This window comes from Lampetra planeri, chromosome 42 (assembly GCF_965212315.1).
Source record: "Lampetra planeri chromosome 42, kcLamPlan1.2.h2, whole genome shotgun sequence".
Taxonomy (NCBI): domain Eukaryota; kingdom Metazoa; phylum Chordata; class Hyperoartia; order Petromyzontiformes; family Petromyzontidae; genus Lampetra; species Lampetra planeri.
This window is the reverse complement of record NC_136148.1, coordinates 7,624,861-7,648,384: the sequence shown is the minus strand read 5'-3', so window position 1 is coordinate 7,648,384 and position 23,524 is coordinate 7,624,861. Positions and strand designations below refer to the sequence as shown.

General features: G+C 44.0%; 1 long non-coding RNA gene across 1 annotated transcript; it reads left to right on the top strand.

Annotated features, from left to right (window-relative positions):
* The first annotated feature begins 10,074 nt into the window (after positions 1 to 10,074).
* LOC144732356 (uncharacterized) lies at positions 10,075 to 23,307 on the top strand. The gene is made up of 6 exons (XR_013588179.1): positions 10,075 to 10,174; positions 13,113 to 13,169; positions 16,973 to 17,347; positions 19,904 to 20,128; positions 20,901 to 20,956; positions 22,625 to 23,307. It is a non-coding gene; the product is annotated as an uncharacterized LOC144732356 (long non-coding RNA).
* The last annotated feature ends 217 nt before the right edge of the window (positions 23,308 to 23,524 follow it).

Sequence of the window (23,524 nt, the reverse complement as noted above, 5' to 3'; positions counted from 1 at the left end):
GGCGAACTTTTCCTCTCGCAGGGCCGCCTCCACTGCCACCAGGTCCGGGTCTCGCTGCTGGGCCTGTCTCAGCTGCTCATCATCCAGGCCTAGGAACGCACAGCCGACATCTTTTTGAATCCGACCGGGCGAGGCTGAGCGGCCCGACGGGCCCCGGGGTGTGGGCCCCGTGCCCGCCGGGCGGTCCCAGGGTGCTCCAGGCGGGCCATTGCCTGTCAGTAGCGTCCCCCCGTGAAGCACGGGCAGGCCTCCTCTACCCTCGTCTCAGCACACACCGCTGAAACGAGTGTGTCCGCCTTTGCGTGCGTCCGCCCCGCCCTGTACTCGATTTGCAGGTTGTACTCCTGCAGCTGCATCAGCCACCGGGCCATCTGCCCCTGTGGTTCATTGAATGTGAGGAGGAACTGCAGAGCATAATGGTCAGTGCGCACCCAACATTTCCTGCCGTACAGATACGGATGGAACTGTTTACATGCGAAAATCACGGCATACAGTTCCTGATGGGTCACGCAGTAATTAAGTTCGGCCCCGCTCAGGGTCCGGCTTGCGTATGCGATGACCCGCTCCGTCCCATCCTGCACCTGTGACAACACCGCGCCCAGCCCACTGCTGCAGGCGTCAGTGTCCAAAATAAAATCGGTGGAAAAGTCAGGGAAAGCCAGGGTAGGGGTATGGGTGAGGGGGTCCTTGAGGGTAGTGAAGGCCGTCTGGCAGGCCTCTGTCCACTGATAGGGGTTCTTAGGGGAAGTGAGTTGGGTGAGGGGGCGTGCAATCTCGCTGAATCCCTTCACAAATCGACGATAATAAGTGGCTAGCCCCAAAAATGACCTGATCTCTGTCAGGTTTCTCGGCCGTGGCCATTCCACTAAGGCACGTACCTTTTCCGGGTCGGTGCGCACCCCTGCCTCGCTGACGCAGTGTCTGAGGTACCCAACCTCGTGCTGCGCAAGATGACACTTACGCGGCTTGAGCTTGAGATGGGCTGCTCGCAGTCATTGGAACACCTCCCGTAACCTGGACCAGTGGTCAGACAGGGACCTACTGAACACTATCACGTCATCCAGGTAATTAGGCACTGTTCCCATTGCAAGCCCCGCATCACCAACTCCATCAACCACTGGAATGTCGCAGGCGCGTTGGTGAGTCCGAATGGAAGCACTCGGAACTCGTACAGTCCCATCGGGGTGGTAAAGGTGGTCTTTGGCCAATCCTCCTCCACCATCTCCACCTGCCAGTACCCGGACGCTAGATCGAGGGTGGAAAAATACCACGCCCCTGCGAGGCTGTCAAAGGTGTCATCGATGCGGGGGATGGGGAAGGCGTCGCTGAGGGTAACTGCGTTCAACTTTCGATAATCAACGCAAAACCGGGTCGACCCATCCTTTTTCGTCACCAGTACATCCGGGGCAGACCAGGGCGTCGCTGAGGGCTGGATTATGTTATCACGGAGCATATCCATGACTGCCTCTTTAATCTGGGCCCGTTCAGGTGCGCCCACTTGGTATGCGGGGAGTTTAATGGGTCGGGCGGCACCTGTGTCAATTTGGTGCTTAACGAGGTCTGTCTGGCCCACATCCGATTCGTGCTCACTGAACACGTCGGCGTACTCCCGCAATAACCCGCGCAGCTGATCGGCCTCCCCCTTGGGTAAATCTGCCCAGGGTACATGTAGCACGTCAAGCAGGGGGACGACCTCTGCCCTTGGAGTCGGACCAACTCGCCAAGCCATGTTCTGGTTGTTCTCGGAGCAACAGGGGTCCTCAGCCGAGAGGGCAAACACGAGTTGTGAGAGTGGTGTGCGTACAGGGGGTGTACTGTGGCTACCACGGTGCACCGTCACAGCGTTGCTGGGGTACTGTGGGGGTTAAATACCCGCATAAACAGTCGGCCCCCATCCGCGTTTACTAGCGTGGCTGACCCTACAACTCCGTACCGTGCCGCCAACTCCGGGTGAGGAGTCAGCATTACCTCACCCGATGGTCGGTGTGCGGGATCGGTGGAGGGTGTTGCCAACGGCACCAGCATCTCCGCGAGAGGCCCGATAGTGACGGCCGACACCAGGGTAGCGGCCACGGGTGTGAAGCGGGGGTGATCTGGCTCTTGTCCCAGGAACGGAATCCGCTCCCCGCTGCCTTCCATGGTGGCGCATCGCTGGTGGGGCTGTACATTAAGCCTCAACTTTTCCAGGAGGTCGGTACCTGCTATGCACTCATGGCACAACACGCTCGACACGTAGAATTCTTAGTCACACACCTGGCGTCCGAGACGGACCTCCAGGGTGACCCTCCCCAGCAGTCCCATCCTGGCTCCACTCGCAGTGTGCAGCGCGCGGTCCGGGACCTGTAGGCGGCCCATGTCAACCCCGACCACGTTGCAGTGTGTCGCGCTCACAAGCGAGGCTACCGCCCCGTGTCCAACAGAATCCGGGTACGCCGCCCGTTTACCTGCCCTTCCACCAGCGACGTGGCCCCCGAGATTCCCGCCACTAGCTCCCGCAGCCAGTCGCCCGCAGTTGTCGCGTCCTTGAGTGTTGTTGTCGGCATCTGCGGGGAGGTCACTCGCTCGCCATTATTATTATCGTCTATTTGTGTTGGGACCATGTCGATTGCACTCCTAGTTGGTCCACTCTCTAGGGGGCGTTGGCGTTTAACTCTGGCGTGTGTCTGGCACGGGCGATCTGGGGATAGTCTCTCACGAGATGCCCCCGACAGTCGCATAAATAACACGCCCGGGGGAGGGTGGCGGCTCCGTAGGAGGCCCCCTGCCCCCTCCCAATACGCATCTGCCCAAACTCTGACTCACCTACCTTGGCCTGGACTGTCGCCACTATAGATCGTAACTTGTCCATATTTCGGTTCACCTCCCCGCATACTTGGGTCACCTCCTCGCCTCCTCGGGTCACCTGCTCGTTTACTTGGGTCACTTGCTCGCAGGCTTGGGTTACCTCCCCGCGTAAATGGATCACATGGCCGGCTATATCCCCTATGCCGGTCTGTAGCCCCGCCACCCATCCTGGGGCTGTCTCGCGGGGTCCCGGAGGCTCCCTCGCCCCCTGCCCTTACCATCCTGGCGAGCTCCTCCTCTTCCTTCTCTGCAAGAAGGCTCGTGATGGCGTGCTCCCGTCCCAGCCCTCGGAACTGCGCACGCTCATTAGCGAGTCTCTCGCATGCACGTGCGCACTCAACAAGGGCATTAAATGGGAGGCACACGCAGCTTACATCTGGCTGCCACCATGAGGTGCTGGCCAGATATCGCTGGACCTTCTCGGCGGCGAGGTCCTCAATTATTTCCGCAGCGTACCCTGGGCGTGCACGTCCTTGGCATAGTTGCGAAGTAATGCACGCGCGTCCCACCGTTAATGCGATCATCGCTACATAAACACACTGCGTAAAACACGCTGTGTAAACACGCACGCGAGCGTCAGGGATCGTTTATGATTGAATACACGCGCGCTTCATACGCACGCTCGTACTCACACCACACCTACGCTGCAGCTCTGCAGCTCCCCTAATTTCTCACGTGGCTGTACGCGCGCGGTTTCCCCAAACGCGCGCGTTTACCCGCGCAGCCAACGGCGGCCGTATTGATAGTAATGTACGCGCATGTGTGTGTGTTTTGTGGAGGGGTGCGAGGGGATGGCAGTGCCAGCAGAGGTGCTCCATTGCTGTGGCACCACAGACGTACCAGACAAGGTGCAGCGCTTTCTCCGAAGTTACTCACACAGTTGACATGAAGAGATATTTTCCGAAAACCACGTAATTGGAGACACAAAGGGATCGATATTAATGAGAGAAAACATTAACCCTCTCAAATTTGCTTTTGACACGCTCCTTGTGACGTCCAATGAAAACATTCACTTCAGGAAATGTATGTTAGGATAACTTGATAAAGATGACTACAAACATTGGGCTCGGGATAAATGAGCACAACAAACATCGCGTTCGACAAGTTTGCTAAACAATTGGAAGACATCTGTCGGATGGACACAACTAGAAAATACGGCAGAATGAATTATTCCCTGATGAGAATTATAGTTTATGTTTAAGCATTGTTCACACTGCTATCGTGCAACATATTTTGATATAACATATGCAATATATTTACAAAGATGTCCATATTTCCTGAGTATTCCTTATATATTAAACATCAACTCTGATGTAGTTGTTTTTTAATGTGAAGATTAATACAAAACTAGAGGCTGTTCTCCACAGGCACGGTTGAATAATGTTGTAGCCATTGTGATGTACCTGCTGAAATGTTGACTTGGAATTCAAGTTTGTGGGTAATCTCAGAAGACGATGTTTTGAACCTGCAGCTGTATTTTCCTTTGTCCTTTTCGCCAAAATTTGGAATCAACAGTGAGAAATTGCTGAAGGGAAATATGAATACTGTATAGCAGTATCATTTATTTGCACAAACAATACACATCTGACAGAAATTTATAAATGTAAAAAGTAGATATATTAAAAACATGAAAGTTACACTATTTTGAACTGGGACACCAGGACATTTTTGAGCAGGTATTGAACAGATTTTGGTCTGCTTCAAAATATATTTTTGGGTCAGATCGCGTAAGTAAAAAGTGTGTCGTATGCACCCTCCTCCACCTGGCGCAGCCAATTAAAGTAAAAGCGCCATCAGGTGGACAAACGTGGCTAATGTATTACTGCTTCAGCACATGCTTGTGTTTGAAAGCATTTTGTTCAATGTTGTGGACTGCTCTCCTACATACTGCACACATAATTGAATTGTGTGTGCCTCGGTTGTCCGAGAAGTAGAGGAAATTGTGGAAGTGGTTGAATTGTTTATTTCAGTGCTGTGCTTCCATTCGTATTATATTATTATTAATATGTTCATCCTTGATCATTGCTTTATGAAAGTTGGCTCTTATGGCCTTCTCCATTCTCACAAGCTACCTTGCTGAGGAGACTGTTGGATTGTTGATTATGAGTTTGGATTTAAGGAAGATGTTGGAATTGTTCTCATTCAATCACTGGTTTAACCTTAGTTTGCGCTGGTTGGCTTCTTGCTGTAATTTTGGTGTTTCGGAGCACGTAGAGGCTGTGTGTAGAGGACCTAAAGGCGGACTTTCAATTCAAGAATCTGCCTGCATCTCTCATTCCTCATGTGAGCCCCGAGTGCCAATCGGCTCCCTCGAGGGGCTCCCCATACCATTAGTGGGGAGGTGGCAGGTGGGGGAGGGGATGCGCTGAATTTATTGGCAAGAAGGTCTTGATATCCTCCATGTTACGGTCCATTGATCAGATCCTATGACATGCATTTTGGGAATAAAATATGAACCGGAACACAATAGGGGCATGGTCATAGAGCTGGGAATTGTCTGTGGGAGGATGATTTACTGAGGGCTTGAGATGTGTCGTCTTTTTACTGTGAATGTGTTATTTGCCATCGGTCAATCGTATGGGCAATGAGATCTCTAATATTACATTGTTTTGGTGGGGTGAGCTTTGTCCAGCCATAGGTCTTGTGCTATGTTCCAGTCCACTCCGGCAATGAGTGTTTGGTCACATTGGTGTAGGACAGTACTCCCCACTAATATATTGTGGAGGGCCACCACATCAGAAACTTGTGATTTTACCAGGCCACATATAACTTATATTCTTTGGGTCTTTCGGTAAAGTCACGTAGATGACTTTACCGAAAGACCTGCAGTCACGAAAGCTTTAATTCAAGATTTCACATGTAACTTACCGTTATGCATTGGAGCTTCATATACATCCGCGCCAAGAACCTCGCATCACCTTGTAACTGTTGTTTGATAGTTACAAAAGACTGATCTCTTTCAGTATTTTGTCTTTGGAAATTTAGCGTACAGAATTTCAACAGATTCAATGAAGCACTCCTTTACATTTCTACATGACCTAACGCCTTCTCATGTTTCACCAAAATCCATACAATATGAAAATATGATTGAGTAACTACATACTCCTGGTAATTCGGGGACGCTTTTAGCTTCTTTCACATGTTATTAGCTCATTGTAGATCCCTCTGGAAAGCGTACTGGATAAGTCCTGTGCATTGTTGTTCTTAAGACTGTCTATTTTTTTGTCATCACACATTTTTGCTTGGCCTTACTTGTGTAGGTTGAGGGCCTGGCTCGAATTGCCTTCAGAAAGTTCTGGAGACTCACTTGTTGTAATTTGGCAGGAAGCAGTCTCGATAAGTTCAGTTGAAGGGTGTGCATCCTCCTCGGTTTCAGCTATTGCTCATGTTGCCGGTCCGCCCTATCTTTCTCCTCTCGCAAATCGTAATGAGGGGGATAGGTCAGCTAAATAGACAAGAAAAGTAATAAAGTTCGGAGACAATGAGTGGATACTTCGCGATGTATTCTTACGTTTTTTCCGTAAAGTCACGTAGGTAAAAAATTAATAAGATTAAAATAAAAATAAAATAAAAAATAAAAATCACGACGTTTCGGAGGCAACACAAGCTTCCGTCTTGCTGTATCAAGTAAGAGCTCTTAATTGATACAGCAATCGTGCTGTGACGGTTCCACCTGAAGACGGAAGCTTGTGTTGCCTCCGAAACGTCGTGATTTTAATTTTTTTATTTTATTTTTTATTTTACTCTTATTAATTTTAATTTTAATTTTTTACCTACGTGACTTTACCGAAAAAACCTAAGAATATGAATCCTTGCAGTCACGAAAGCTTCAAATCTATAACTTCGCGATGTGTTCTGTCCTCTGGAAAAGTGGGCGACTCCACAACACCTGAGCACAAGAGGTTTGTGAAACGGAAAAGCTTTATTCCGAAAGGAAATTGCGTTTCTGCATTAATGAACAGACACACCCTCCCCGTCACAACACCACAGATCAGTCCCTCAGCACGGAGTCCGTCCAAATCTACATTGGGGACGTGCCCCATTCTCTGCTGTGCACGTGGGCCTCTGGGTCCTGTCCTTGATCACCATTTGCATTCACTTGAAATAACAAAAATGCACCTGGCTACCCGTAGCTATTACAGCTTTGAAACGTAATACAAAATGTGATAATAGGTTTTCCACTTTTTTATGGCAACAAAACAGGTGTTAAGATGTTAAAACACCAAACTGAAACCTTTTACAAGGAATCATGTCTGCATTAACCACAATGCTTGTGGTCAGAATGCAAACAAAAACATACTCTAATAATATTGTCCTTGAAACTGATTGGTCCACACCAGAGACAGATTTCTTTTGAGCCTCGTCTCAAACGGTGCTAGACCAGAGGATGCCAAAAAGCGTACAGCCCCAAGACAATGCATTATCAGAATAATGAGAGCTCGGGTGAGCATCTACATCATGGGACCTCCTTTGCCAGTACCAAAATATGACAATAGAGTTTTCCCCTTTCTTCTGGCAACAAAATATGTGTTAAGATTTTTAAACACCAAACTAAAACCTTTTACAAAGAATCATGTCTACATTAACCACAGTGCTTGTGTTGTGAGGTTGTACACATCGATGTGGTAACGACTGGCATATAGGGCATCCAAAATATGGGTTTATTTGAGCGACAGGACATCAATGTTTAGGGGTCTCATTATGTTTGCGAGATACTCGTTCTTTGCCCAGGAGAGTCCCTCAATGTTCAGTTGGAGGATCCTTGTCCCAGGGCCTATCTGGCGTGTCGATTGTCCCTGAAAAGGACCATTGTAGTGGCTTGTGTTGTTGCTCTAGAGATCGGGAGATCGATGATCGATGTTCGGTCAACTCGTTGATGGCATTAGTCATGATTTCTCACTTAACAAAGTAGGCCACGTGAAGGCTGCCAATTTCTACTCTATCGCTCCAACTAATTACTGGATAATTGCGCTCAACAGTGTAATCCAGGTATTGATGCACTTCTATAAAGCAACAACCAATAAGAAAAGTAGAGATATGGTTACATTCTTTTGATTGGCTAAAAAAAATGGGTAAAAGAACCACTTAAAGTGACAGTTGAGCTCGTGAAAAGGGGAATTAAATAAGTAATTCTGTATAAATGATAAATACATACGAAACGCATAGTGTACGGGCGAGGCAGCTTACGGGCCACTCTTTGGGTCTTCGAGGGACACTTTTGGCCTGCAGGACAATGAGGAACACTGGTGTAGGAGTTTGCTGATTATTTTTAGTAGATGAGAGTTAATTGGCTGAAGGTGTATATGCGTTCCATAGTGTGATTTTTTTCCGCTATTGTACCTTTGATGAGAACAAACCGACCCAGGGGACATTCATGTTCAGAGATGTGGGAATTTAATCCTCAGTAGTTTACTCCTCCGCTACTACTGGAAGCATGCATGGAGTGAAATACCTGGCTAACTGAACTACATTTGAGCTTATCCGACCGTTGGTGGAAAAGGTGGGTCTCCTGGTGGCTCACTGCATGAGCTCACAAAAGCTTCAAATCTAGAATTGAAAGCTTCAAATCTAGAATTATGTCAGAGTTTTCTGTCTCTTATTTGTGTGATTGAGAACATTTACATTTAGTGATGCAGTAAAAGCCCGATATAATCTAACCCGTGCCCACTGTGTCTTGTTTTTATGTCCGCAATTATTTCTAAATCTAATTGTCAGAGATGAGTAGAACTCATGCTTCGCATATCTCTGTCACCCAAGGGCACCAGTGCTCCTCACTCGCACTCGAGGATAGCGGCGCGCCACTCTCTCACTCTTCAGCCACCACACACACTGGGAGCCTCCAGTAAACTAACGAAACTAAACTGTTTAATTTACCAGGTAAGGCCCACTGAACTACATGTATGTTTCAAAATTTGTAGGGAAAACCCGGAGGACCCGGATAAAAATCCATGCAACCATGGAGAGAACACGCAAACTCCAAATATACAGGCACCAGGGTCTGGATTGAAATTACAACCTCCTGCATACAAGGCGAAGTAGTTAAGATCTCGCCATCACGGCGCCCCAGAAGATGTTAAAGAACTACAATGGTGCCATTTTATTTGCACCGACTCACCAATACGCCAGCAAACTAACACGCCGGTACACCAGTCGTGCCGGCAATGTCATTATCCCAGGTCATGACTTGGCTCGGCCACACACCACCTCCCCCATGCGTCTCTCACGTGCTCTGACGCGGGGTCACGTGACTACCCAAGTGTATCTGGGAGAAGGGACCGCAGCCTAAATTATTGCCCATCTACCCTTGGCCAATCATGAGCCAGTGTTACTCATGCTGTTATCACGCAATTCCCGCACAATCGCCACGAGGTGGCGCTAATATACGCACGACCGATAACATAACCACACCTGTCAAAATAACACCACTCATTCATTAAACGTGGATTGGACATACCTCCGAAAAAAATACAATGTAAATTTAATTGCATCGCTGAATAAATCGTGCCTTCTGCTCACAAGAACACTTCTTCCCACAATGCAATAGGACAACAACATCTTATTTTGAGTATATATGAGCTTATTTAGAATACTTTTTGATAATTTAATAGTGTATCTGTTACTCAATAGCAATTATTAGGTCAATATTCATATCCCTATTTCAAAATAGTTCATTAGAGAGCATTTTTTAAATAAAAATTCCATCAGACCCCCATATTGTAAACAAGTGCAGTCTCCGACTTTAGCCGCTCAATGTGCTTTCATTTATGTTACCAGTTCAAGGTCACATTGTTATTGACACTGTGTTGGATTTTTATGTCGTTTTCATGTCTCTCTCGATGTCCACGTGAATGTTTGGGGTCTCTTTGTGGCTCTTGCTGGATTTGTGTATTTGGCCAAGTTCTTTCTACCCCCTCCCCCATTATGACTGCATACAAAACAAACAATAGTTACTTTAATGTAATTTCTGTAATTTATTTATCAAAAAGTGTTATTTCTAAAATAAAATGCCAAAAAGTGTTATTAAGCACGTGTAAGCAGTTTTTTTTCCATTCCAGCCAGAAATGGAACATTTTAAACTTTCCACCAGAGAGCAATGGAAAAACCTCCAGACGTGACCAATATTTCCAGTAACTGGCTCTAAAAAAGAAAGATGATAATCTCTGGCAGCAGTGCCGTTCGCTTTAATTTATCAAAGATCAACAATCCCGCACCTGTAGGAAGAGATGCAGAAGTCTGATTCAGAGTTCACCTCTCGTGTAGTTTGGTAGCAGCTTCACGCAATGCGTGCGTTGCAAGCCACATTGTTTCACGCTCCGCTTTAAGCCAAAAGGTAAGCTCAACGCTCCCTTTTCTCTCAGTCTTCCATCGTCTCTTTTGAAACTTTAATATTTTTCTGATTTTGCAATGAGGTGATCTTATATTCTAACAGTCGACTTGTTTTGTCTCTACCAGTTTAACACGTAGGAGGCTTTTGCGACCAATATTATTCACAATGAAGGTTTTTTTGGGTTAGATCGCATAAATACAAATGTCGTTAACCTACCAACACCACCCTACACAGGGACATTTTAAGGTATGCCACGTAAAAAAACCGTAACAATTAGTTACTACTTCAGCAAACCGGTGTGTTGGAGAGTAAACCGACCACATTCACAATTTGAGTACGACGTTTCTCTGGTGAATACAACCAGCTTCATCAGGCCATTTGCAATTCTGGCGATTGACAATTATAGCGATTTGTAATTCTGCAAAATCACCTGATGAAGCTGATTGTTGTAATCACCAACGAAACGTCGTCTTCAATTTGTAAATAATGTTGGTTTACTTTCCAACACAGCAGTGTGCTGTACTAGTAAGGAATTGGTATGTTTTGTTTACGTGACAAACCTTACTAGTTGGCTGTATCAGGTTGTGGCAGGTTTAACGACATTTATATTTAATTAATCTAACCTAAAAATTTTTTGTCTTTACCGTGTTGCATGCACTCGGTTACAATCAACTGGTTTTCCTTTGCATATTCGTAATATTAAGAGGATGTATGTCCCATGTGCGCTTATGTTTTCCTCCGCTATACATCTACAGTTGACATCATACCCCACACGTGTTATCCTGTACGAATAGGCAGATACGATGACTACACATTTAAATGTGGCATCAAATGGCAATAAATACGCCTGGTTATACCTCTATAGCAATCACATGGATTGCATTCATAAATGTTTACATTTTGCGATGTAATTGGCTTCAACTAAATACATACCTGGCGATTAATAATAACTTGAGTGTGTACTGCATTAACGGCCACATGGTAGGTGTGTCTTTGGAGTAAAATTTGAAAACAGATATCAACGTCTTATTTAAGTAGAACAGAAAAAATGCCTTTATAAGCAAAACGCTTAAGAGAAGTGAGCCATCGTATGCCATATAGTCTGAACTGAGCCGTATTCAGGATTCAATGGAAATAACCCTGAGCCAACCTCTTCTTCTTCGGCTGCAAACGTGCCATTTCGGCTCCTTCACAAAACTAAAATATGGGCCACCTATGCTTGCGAGGCCCACGGAAATAGGTCAGTCGCTTACAATGAACCGTTGGCCCCTGTGCTGCAGCGCAAGAGGGGATCAAGAGCGGCAGGCGATGTGCGTTGAGATGCGTTGAGGCCATGGACAACGTACGATGTTGTCATGAACGCTCACAATCACCGTATTTGCCGTTAACATGGCAACGAGGGACGCAGAGTTGGCTATGAAAAGCGCCGAGGTAGGAAATTTGGAAGCGGGTCAAAATACATTGTTAACGTGACAACAAACGGCACAACAATGTTACAACAAAAAATGTTAATTGTCGTGCACATCGACGTGCTGCTTTCCATGATTGAGTTCACATTTTCAATATTGATTTAATTGGTTTAATACGTCGACCAATATTATCCATAATAGAAACAGGAGGATTTCTCCACAAATCTGGCTGTCGCCTGATGATGCTAGTTGCAAATACCGGTGAAACGTCGTACCCGAAATTGTAAATGTTGTGGGTTTACTCTCCAACACAAGGGTGTGCTGCACTAGTAAGGAATTGGCACGTTATGTTAACATGACAAACCTTACAAATTGGCTGTGTCGGGTGGTGGTGGGTTAACGACACATTTATATTTACGCAATCTAACTCCAAAACACCTCTATTATGGACAGATTTAATTGTCTGTGGTTTACTATTTATATTTTAAGGTACTGTATTTTATTATATTCTTGCGTATGGAAATTTGTTCGGGAGAGTTCGTGCAGTTTTGCTGTTCCTCCCCCGTTAAAGGAGCACATACTACAGGAGATGACTGTGTGGTGCATAGGTTGGGTTGCATTGCAACAATCACACGACTGTGAGTTGTGTCTTTCAGATCATTTGGCTGCTATACATTTCCACATGATAAAGCCACTCCCTTGCGCTATCATTTGTGGCCAGGTTGCTTCTGGAAAAGAAGCTAATAGCTCAGTGGGCTTTACCTGTTATAATAAAAATAGTTTAGTTTTGTTGTATTTGTGATTGATTTGCTTACCTTTCCAATACTTTGCACTCCAATGGTGGTTTATATTGTTTGTTATTGTAACATTGTGACCCGTCCTTATTGGACATATTAAAAAAAAAAGCTTTATAGCTCAAACTTGATTTGAAGCTTTCGTGACTGCAGGAATTACTCTTTGGTTTTTTCGGTAAAGTCACGTAGATCTAAACCCAAAAACGTTGATTATGAATAATATTGGTCGCGAAAGCCTACGTGTTGAACTGAAAGTCACGTAGACTTTACCGAAAGAACCAAAGAGCTTTATAGCTCATCGGATTCTTCCAGTATAAATACATATTCTGATTCTGGCCTGTTGATGCTCTGATGCAGTTGTTGGTTGCACATGTGTCTTAGAGGAGGAGGAATATCAAAGTCAGGAGGTGCAATGTTTGGGTCTTAAATGATGTTGTGTTTATTCTGGACACCTGCGTTGTTCCACTGTTCGCCGTTGTTCTCGGCAAGCAGCCTCTTTATAAATGTACTGCATTTGCATATGCTATGCGGAATGCAACCAGTAAAACATTTCTGGTACCTATTTTTGTCATTTACAATTTCGTCATATTTTCACTCCTGTGTTGTGTTTTTGTGTTGGCCGATATTTAGTTAACAAGTGGTCCTTTTGAAATGTTTGCCATTATATTACTTATGCATACATTAAACAACAAATGGAAAACTTTGATTCTCACAAATGTTCTGTTTTTTGTTTTTCAGATTCAAAAATGTACTTTCTGGGAAATATAATTCTGTTCTACATGGTGTTTCCAATGAGTAAGTTTTATTTAAACTAATTTAGGTTTTCCATTAGTTTGGATTACATATCAGAACTGAACAAACAAGAAGGCCCATCGTACGCACTCACTCACTGCAGCTTATCTTATTTTATATTTATAGAGTTACTTAGCTCAAGGCGCTTGGTGCTACGGTGGCGAGAGGGGCGCCACGGTGGCGAGATGTTAACTACCTCGCCCTTTATACAGGATGGTTGTGGTTTCGATCCCTACCCTGATGCGTGGTGTATATTTAGTTTGCAGGTTCTCCCTGTGGTCGGGTGGATTTTTTTCCCTCCACATTTAGAATCAACATGCGTTAAGTGTATTTGGATGCTATATATTTCCACATGATTAAGCCACTTTGTTGAGCTATCATTTGTGGCCAGGTCGCTTCTGAAAAAGAGCTATATAGCTTGGTGGGCTTTACCTTGTAAAATAAGGTACGAAAAATAGTGTATAATTTAGTGTAGCTTGCAAACACGACCACCACTGCTGTCGCGAGCCGAACCCTCCCTGCGCTGCGTTTATATATTTTGTTTCTTCTTAACTAGAATTCAGTCAAAACAAAACCTTATCCTATAAAATATCGAGTGGAAAACAGTACCAAACATGTAAGCTGACTGACGTTTGCAAATACTTACTAACAGCTCCATCAAAATGTGTAATGATACGTGTGCTTGTTTGCCAAATAATAGTTTGTGTTTTTTTTAAGTTGTGCGAACAAGGCTCATGATACTTTACGGTTTTCACTGCCAAGTCAATGTAATTCTCACAACTCTGTCAATGCTTGCATGCTAACAGCATAGTCGTTACTTATCAACTATGGACAACTGAACACACATGAACTTAATTCTGCAGAATTGTTAGCGATTACATGGATAACAATGGTCAAGCAATGTGCCCATGGTCACCCTATGAGCTACTTGAGGCCCTAAGTAATGTATATTCTACTTCTGCCTTGGCTATGTGCCACCGTGACCGTGTGTAATGTGCGTGACTTACACTTGGTAGGTTGTAAGCACAAATACAGGTCGCAGGTCAACTCAACCGATCACCTCCACCACCACTTACGATAATTCACAATTAAGTGGCGATAGTGTCACCTTGGCACGTGTGCCAGGCTAGTTGCACATTTAGGGCATGAGAAGTAACAAAGGCTCGCTGTCCTGTTGTATTTTGGGGTAAACCGTTTGGGATGTCGCAGTCCCTCGTGCGTTTTTAGGCAAGCGAAATGTTACTACTACAGAGGGGTGTCCATCCCAATTGGAATTCTCCATCAATAAAATGTACCTAATAAATTAACAAGGTCTATGTAAGACTGAAACAGGAGGATTTTTCCAAAACTCTGGCTGTCGCCTGATAAGGCTGGTTGTTAATTACCGGCAAAACGTCACGGTACTCGAATGGTAAATGCTGTGAGTTTACTCTCCAACACACTACCGGTGTGCTGAACACAATAACGAATTAGCATGTTTTGTTAACGTGACAAACCTTACTAATTGGCTGTGTCAGGTTGTGTCGGGTTTAACGACACATTTATATTCACGCGATCTAACCCAAACACCTCTATGATGAACAACCATGTTATTTACGTTATTGGAATGGAATAATTAATTACTATTTTCCTATCAGATAATGTAATAACATTACAATACGTTTTGAATTTACACCTTTTTTATTTTGAATGAATAACAGTTGAGTTAAACTGTATTTCACAGTCTTCAATTGGAGCGTCACTGCACACACGAGTTCTACCCTTCAATGCGTGCACTAAGTCATCAGTCACACACACATATATATTATTTATGCAGTACTTTGAATTGTTACTCACAACTCTGATCACGCCGTTCTGTTCAATCGTCGTAAGTCACCTACACACGTATAAACGGTACCCCGTGTGAATGCAGCAACTTTTATCTCATATATCCATAGCGTCGGTACCTTGAAAAATACATTAATTAAATGAGTAACTATACTCATCGTAAACACGCACTACATTCAATTTTCAGCACTAAATTAGTTTGTGGATTTGTAGTAAGTATTGCTGCTTTGGTAATTATACAACTGACTATACTTTCGATAAGCACGCTTGGACACGTACAGTGCGACAGAAGTTTCACAAAATGTACACTATATATTACTTGTATGTGAATAATGTAAGATTTTAGTCCAAAGTCACCCTTAAGCTTATTGCAGCACATTACAACGACGAGTGTTTACGTGGACACATCATTAACACCACATCCAATAAATATCTATATGTATCTTGCCAGTATATACAAATCTACATGCCTCAGTGATATTGAAACATGCATAAAAATAGGATCTTTGGTTAAACGATCGTTCAGTCTATGCTTATAATTATATCAAAACGTGTTCACGTTTAAACCTAGGCCTACGAGAGCTCACACATCACTAGGGTTTGAAGTGTCAAAGCCACAATGTCCCTCTATCCACATAGTCAAAGCCACAGTGTCCCCCTATTCACATAGTCAAAGCCACAATGTCCCCCTATTCACATCGTCAAAGCCACAATGTCCCCCTATTCACATCGTAAAAGTCAGAGTGTCCCCCTATTCACATAGTCAAAGCCACAGTGTCCCCCTATTCACATCGTAAAAGTCACAATGTCCCCCTATTCACATAGTCAAAGCCACAACGTCCCCCTATTCACATCGTAAAAGTCACAATGTCCCCCTATTCACATAGTCAAAGCCACAATGTCCCCCTATTCACATCGTAAAAATCACAGTGTTCCCCTATTCACATTGGCAGAAGTCGTGCTCATCTCAATTGGCGGCCCTGCGCCTGACCGTGCCGATTCCACATTCATCTGCTGATGATGCGCGCTCATTGCACAAATGTGCATTGCACTTTAACGATTTTGCACATACACGACAAACGAATTTCATATTTTAAGTTACATGTAGCTTTCCTCGTGTACATGCAATATAATTAATTTAAAATGTCCTTATGAACGTAAGTCGAATCAAAACTACCTGTACATGACATATATATAATTGCATGACGGTAATATAATGGCTTACTTGGGTAAGGGATGGGCCATGAAATGGGAGTGTTGGGTTGTGGGTAGACAGCACCCTTGGACAAAGCAGCTCATAGACCACGTTACTGATCCAGTGGCCACCGTGCAAACCAGTCACATAGCTGCTTGAATGTAAGCATAATACCTAGAATGAGCTTAACAAAAACAGATAATAACAAATTATACTGCGTTCATTTCCACAAATTACCCACTTAAAATTACGTGTTTTATAAAAATGAACTTTTATCATGGAAACCTATTTATGTCTTACAGTTGTTCTTCAGTAACGAGATTACTAAAGCCGTATAAGATATGATACATTTAGAACGTTAACTAGCCAGTATAATTGCTGTATACAGTGCACTATATGATGCTGCGTTTGTTTAATAGAATTACAAAACAGAATCCCCTGAGATTGTGTCATATCACATCCACCTGTCCCATCTAAATATAATAACATCATATAAAACAAGATATCATAACACATGGATCGATCCTCGTTTAAATGTAGCTAAGCGAACACTGCTTGCTCAAATCCATTTAGGGCTCTGATGTACACACTTTCATTTGTGGCGTACACATATGTGTGCCGAATACTGCACAGTATTCCCATATGGAAATGGGGTACAACTGCATTAAATATATACGTGTGCATGTGTTTAAATATATGTATATTGACCTCTTCCTGATTTTTTTCTCCCCCCAATCCTTGCTATATCCCTCGTCTTCCCGCCCCCTTGTCCCACCACTCCTAGGCACCGCCAACGAAACCCGGGACATATTGGTGACTGAAGGAGATCAGATTGTGCTGCCCTGTGGTGTTGATGATGGCTCCTTGGAGAGGTGACGTGGAGAAGAGTCGTGATGTACGATACACGGATGGTGACACGGAGCAAAACGACTTCAGAGCGATTATATGGACAACGGAGAATGCGCTTTTGGATATTTGGGTTGTTAACGTGTGAATGGGAATAGCGCGTTGTTAATCATTTGCGAGGCCCAAAACCATTTCTCTCTGCTGATACCTGTCTTACGTATTGAGAATCTGGGGTCATACCGCTGCCTATACACTACGAATATTTCTAAAATCATGCAGAGACTAGAATATCAACTCATCATAAGAGAAAAAGGTAAACACCAATGGTAAACTGTGCAACCAACATCGGACTACGATTTCGTTATTTCTGTATGGTGAAACGTTTACAGCTTCGTATTTGTGATGAGTTTGGGATATGAATTCGGATGTTGTATTCGTAAAGACAATTTCTCTCAGATCTTGTTTGTTTCGATCACCAGGAATGTAAAACATATTTGTGGAGACAATCGTGACGTGCCACGTGCAACTAGTTTTGGCGGGGAAAGCGCGGCGCCGACCCCATATTTGTGACATCACTTCAGGCTCGAGGATTATTCCGAAATTAATTTCGAATGATCTGAAACCTCACATCCAGGCCTGATTTTTGTTTTATTTGTTATGGGGTCAACACAAACATTGCAATTGCATTCCTACCATATCTATGTGTCCACACAGCTGTAGGATAAATAGTAACAAATATGTGTTACACATGCAGTGAGCCAATATTGATTTCTCTGACGTCCGCAGTTTCTTGATTTATAATTTACTTAACGATTAAGGTGTGACACAGAGGGCATATTTTGAGACATTCCAAATAACCCCCATTTCTCCATTGGAGTTGATAACGTGGAATAAACACTTGAAACACTTGGGAGTTGTGTGTGTAAAAGGATTCTTGCATGCAGTGGTCTTTGAGTGCCGGCTAAATGTCAGTTTATTTGGCGCTGTAAGTGTGGCTCATCGGATTCTTCCTATCTAAATAAAGATTCTGATTATGAACATCGTCGTGTTGTTAGTAGCAGTCTATCGTGCGACACGGCTAGGTGTAGTATCCAAGCAAACGATACGTGACGTGCGATTGTAATAGCAGGCTCGTCGCTATTACAACCATGCAACTTCTAACAGCACAGGCTCACTTATTAATCAGAAGCACGTGGGTAGAGTCAAGGTGGACTGGCTGAACGAGGGATGCCAGAACAGAATTATAGCCATGGGCCATCTGACGAATCAGAAACCAGAGGTTGGGCCACATAGTCCAGCGGTGGGGAATTCAAACTTAATTTAGTCATTTGTTATCCAATAATGGAAAGGGCCAAATGAGCATGTACATTTAAGGGCAGTAGGCACTGGCGAGGAAATATGGTTGCAAAAGGGCCCGTTTAGCGCCGTCAGACTAATTCCCAAACAGAGCTCTGAGTGATTTAAGAACAGCAATTGTCTGTTCACAAACAGAAGCATTGAACACAGCCACCATCGCAGGCAGCGTCCCAGATTACGTGGTCAGGGTGACCTGGCCAGCCAGTCAAGACGCCAGTGTTGGTCAAACTTAAAACTAGGATGAGCTGAGCAAATGCTGCCTCTGGTTTATCACATGCCCCATATATGTAGCAGGAGCTGAGACAATTACCCCGATACGGCCATCACATGTTCTCTTCCACCAGCCAAGTAAGCAAGGTTATTATTTAATCAGCGCCGAGCCCGATGGTGGGATGATACTCCTTAATAATCAGGCAACTCAACAGAAGCCTGTGGGATTTTTAAGAGCCAGCACATTTTCTTGCATCATAATAATAGATAATGTTAGGCCAGTCGGCCGGCACAATGTTCCAGATGCCCCAACCCGTTACAGAGTAATGGGTATACAGTTAATAAATGAGCTCAGAGCAAGAATGGGGAGGTGTAACTATTGGGGAGTGGCAAAACGGCGATTGTGTCGCTATCGTGACAAGTGTGACGCTGCGGTGCATTGGACATCAGAACCAACATATTTATTTAGACTGGAGGAATCCTGTCATGCATACTGTTATGCGTGAAGAACTGGGTTGAACTGGAACCCCAAAATTGTGTACGCATGCTGCGAATACACGTTTGCTTCTGTTCTAAAACTCTGATTCCGTCTCTCTGCATTTATTGCAGGCACGTGTCTGACTGACATTTTTTACGTTAAAACAGGGCCATTTATGCCGGATTTGGCTGAATTTCATTGTTTTTTATTAGCTGAGACAGGCAATCAGAGTGCTCGTTACCTGATCACATTTCTCGCTGAAACACAAATGGGCTATGACCGTACAGATTATCATTCTATACACAAGTAGGACTCATTTTATCCGCTTTGATATAAGGCACTGGGTACATATCCTGTTGTCGACGATTATCCATGCCAATCATGGACACGAGGAGGCATATACAATGCATGCAGTATATGCTTTTAATAGACGAGGCAGTCAAAGAAAAAGAGGAAGATTTGTCACGTAAAAGTGGCCCCGTGTTAGCAGGTTTCAAAAAATTCCAGACGACTGGCTGCGTTCACACCCTCTGAGATACAGCCACAAACACGTCTAATTGTGTTTTTTGGTGGCACGGTGTCAAATGATGTGCAAACTCTTATAGTGTTACCTCATGTCGGGTCAGCTACTTTGGTGATCCATAACAACATTCCTATATTTAAAACTGTTAAGCAATGCACTTTCAAGGGGATTTCATAGTTTCACAGTTGTCTATGGTCAGTGAGGTTAACGGGCTATAATTGTGAGTAGCGCGGTGTAACAATTCACAAGGCAATGTGTGTTGTTTCTAGTGGTGTAATTAATGTTCTTGCTAATGTTCACAGGGACCGAACCAGTTGGAAATGTCACCACGAATCCATCAAGATGCATCTCAGAGGTGGCCAGCTCAGATCCTTCTGGCTGTGAGAACTCAAACACAACTCAAGGCACTGAACTTGGCAACATATTAAAGCAATACAAGATGCTATTTTTCATCTCTCTTGCAATGATGGCTGTTTTGATAACAGTGTTGGTCGTGGTGATCTTCAAACAGGTCAAGCAAAAAAATGGTAAGGAAAACTATTACATTGGCATCTCTATAAGTAGTCAGTGGTTGGTGATTATTTATATACAGCATATGCACATTGTGGTATAATTATGCACGTAAAATGTATGGCATAGGTAGTAGCGTGTTAATAATACTTGTCAGAGAGACGAGTATCGTGGGGATGGGATCCAGGATGATGGAGGTCTTTTATTAATGTAGAAATAATGCTCGTGAAGTACGACATTCAGGGAGACTGGTGAGAGAAATGGGAGTGCGAGTAGAGGGGACACTGGAAGAGGAGAGCACGGGGCACGCATAGAGGCACGTCGGAGACCAGAATGGCCCTTCTAATTATTTCAAACTTTTCAGAGAAATAAGCGGTCAATTCCTCTGACCTGAGAGTAGACGAGTGCATAGGGAAGCTATACCCCCCTCCTCCTGATACCAAGGGGTAAATGGGCAAGCTTTAGGACTGTTGCTCATGCAGCTGCTATGACTGCGTTAGATACTTAGCTCACATCTCCCCAGAAATCCTAGCTCAGTGGTGAAGAACAGCCGGTGTTGATGTTGCACAGCCCTTGTCAACCCACCACTGGAAAAGGGTATACCCATGTCGTGCAGGTTTGTAAAGGTTATTTTTTACCATACTTCACCAATCTGGTTAGTGCGAGTTATTCAAAGGACATGGGAGAATACCAATCCCCTACAAACCGCACAGAGACGTTAATAACGTGGGATTGTTCAGTCAAACACCTTATGAAATTAATTTTAATGAGTTGTTGTTCCAAAACCAGGAATTCCCACACCGGTGCCAAGAGAGAACACCCATCTCACACGAGGACATACGACGGTACGCATCACACAGTAACAAAAGAACAATCACTACATGTAAATACTACCATTATATATGCATGCAAATACTTGTAAATATGGTGTTGCCTTAATAACGAATAATACCACCACAGAATTATGAATGGTATGTCATAATAATAATGACATCTAAAATGCACCAGACTTTTCAGACAAGTCAGGGCTGCTCGAAAACCTGAAAGTCAGAATGCATTTGATGTTGCGGATGTACAAAGGGAGATGGAGTTCCACACCGAGGGGGAGGCAGCAGAGAACCGACATGAGGCTGTAACAGTTCGATACCTTTGTTGACCTAAGTACAAATTTTAGTGACGCTGCTGCGTAGGGGCTCTGCCATGAGCTTCGGTGCAAGGCGAGAGTAATGAGGTGAGGTGTGGCGGTGGGAAATTGGTGGTGAAGGCGCGATGACAAAGGCGGGAGATTGTATTATTCGTCCTGCTGGCGAAAGGGAGCCAATGCAAAGCACGGAGAGCAGTAGCTGAGTCGACTCGCAGATGAAATACACCAAGGACAACATGATGATAGGAAGGATGGCAGTTTGCCCGTGTTGAGATGTGTGTGGTTTATATATGCAGGTGCTGAAGTTAACTAGCCCGTCATATAACAGACCATGGAACACAATCTCGGATTCATAAAAAAAACGTAGAGTCATCGTCACAGTGATAGACTCCGCTACCCCTGACGTTATCATCTGGCTCGTTAACCACCTCAATGTAAAATTACAGATGTACCACTACATCAATATTCGTCACACCGGGAAGAAACCTGTTGTAATCACTATCAATTCTGGAATATCAAGGCTCTGTACTGTCTCCAACATTATTTCTTATTATGATTAAGGGTTTTTTTTTATTATTACTCGTTGGTTCTTTCGGTAAAGTCAAGTAGGTATAAAATAAAATAAATCACGACGTTTCGATCGCAACACAAGCGGTCGTCCTCAGGCGGAAAAAATATAATCCAGCAGTGGAACAAATGGAAATCAACTACAATTTCGCTGTCCAAGCTGCTGAAACGTCACTCTCTTCATTTAGGACTTGAAAAAAAAATCGTCGAGTGGGGTGATAATAACCTCCATCACTTTCATCGTAGAGAAAACCCAGTCAATGCGCTTATCATTTAATGTTGTTATCATGCATTCTATCAGCATGTTTAATTATGCTACTCTTATCCAAAGTGAAGCCATCAAACTGCTTGGAATAAATAGTTATCTGATCTGTCATGGAACAGTTGCATGATGAATCATGTTTGGGAGTAAGTTTTTCCCATAATGCACCAAGTGCTCTATTGCATGTTTCATGCAGGCAGGGTGTACACAGTCGTAATAATTGTGTTTCACAGCAAGAAACACCTGGGTTCAATTCTTGACTCGGGTGCCTTTCTGTGCCGAGTTTATATTCTCTATCTGCGTGGGGAACCTCCAAGTTATCTGGTTACCTCCAACAGATTAAAACAAACACCATACAATGTAACTTTAATTGGACACACTTCCCAGTATTGAAACATTCTTTGGTAATCACTCAATTGGGATTGCGCATGGAAATATCTGCAAAAATACTTGGCATGATCTTTGTGAAAAAGCAAGATTGCTGGGTAAACAAGTGCAATACAAATAACAATGTATGCATGCGTTTTATTTTGATTGCAGGACATTGAAGTGGATGGCCATGTCCATTATGCTAGCTTGGATCTGGACCAGAAGACCCGCAGAAAAAACTCTGCAGTAGTGAAGCAAGAAAAAACCATCTACGCCTCTGTTCAGTTGGAATAATTGTAGCTTTCTTCGATATAAATGTGGATGTCTTTGCTGCAAATATTATTGCCACAAATAATATCTACTTTTTTATTCGTTTATGTTTTTTACTAGGGGAATAAAAACGTATGCATAATATGCATTTGATGAAACAAATGTTTTATAATGTTAATATTTTTGTGCATTAATTTTCAAACCCTTAAATATTAACGAGGCAGCCACGCAGACTAGCTTGGTTTATGGGTCTGGTGTAGGGTCGCCACTTTTACCACAGACCAAAACTCAGATATTTTCCAGTCTAGGTCTACGAATGCTGTGCAGTATCCCTCCTATATCCTAGGCTGATGCCATGTCAGGGGCACTCAGCCAAATGGTATTTGGTCAGCCTCACCGACTTGGCTCAAACTTGATTTCAGCCACATGTAATTAATCTCAGTCTCTAGTGTATCAAGCTGATGATCACCAATGGCCTGCACAACACAAATATCATTGTACATATGGCTCTGTCGCTTAATTTGTCCCATTTCAGCTTTGGAAACAAAATAAAATGGGGATTTACTGCCACACAAGAAACCTTCCTCAGAGACACAAGCTGTATTGAGAAATACCCACTGGCGCCTGGAAGGCTCACCATGACCGAGCGTCCACACCGACTTAGTCGAGCAGACCACAAACAACGGTCACCAAGGGAGGCCCTCTCAGAGGGCTGATTCAAGTTAGCGAGGCCAGTGACATCACGCGACCGCGTGGGGCAGGTAAGGGGGCGTCGTTTTGGAGGCCAATGCAGAAGAAAAT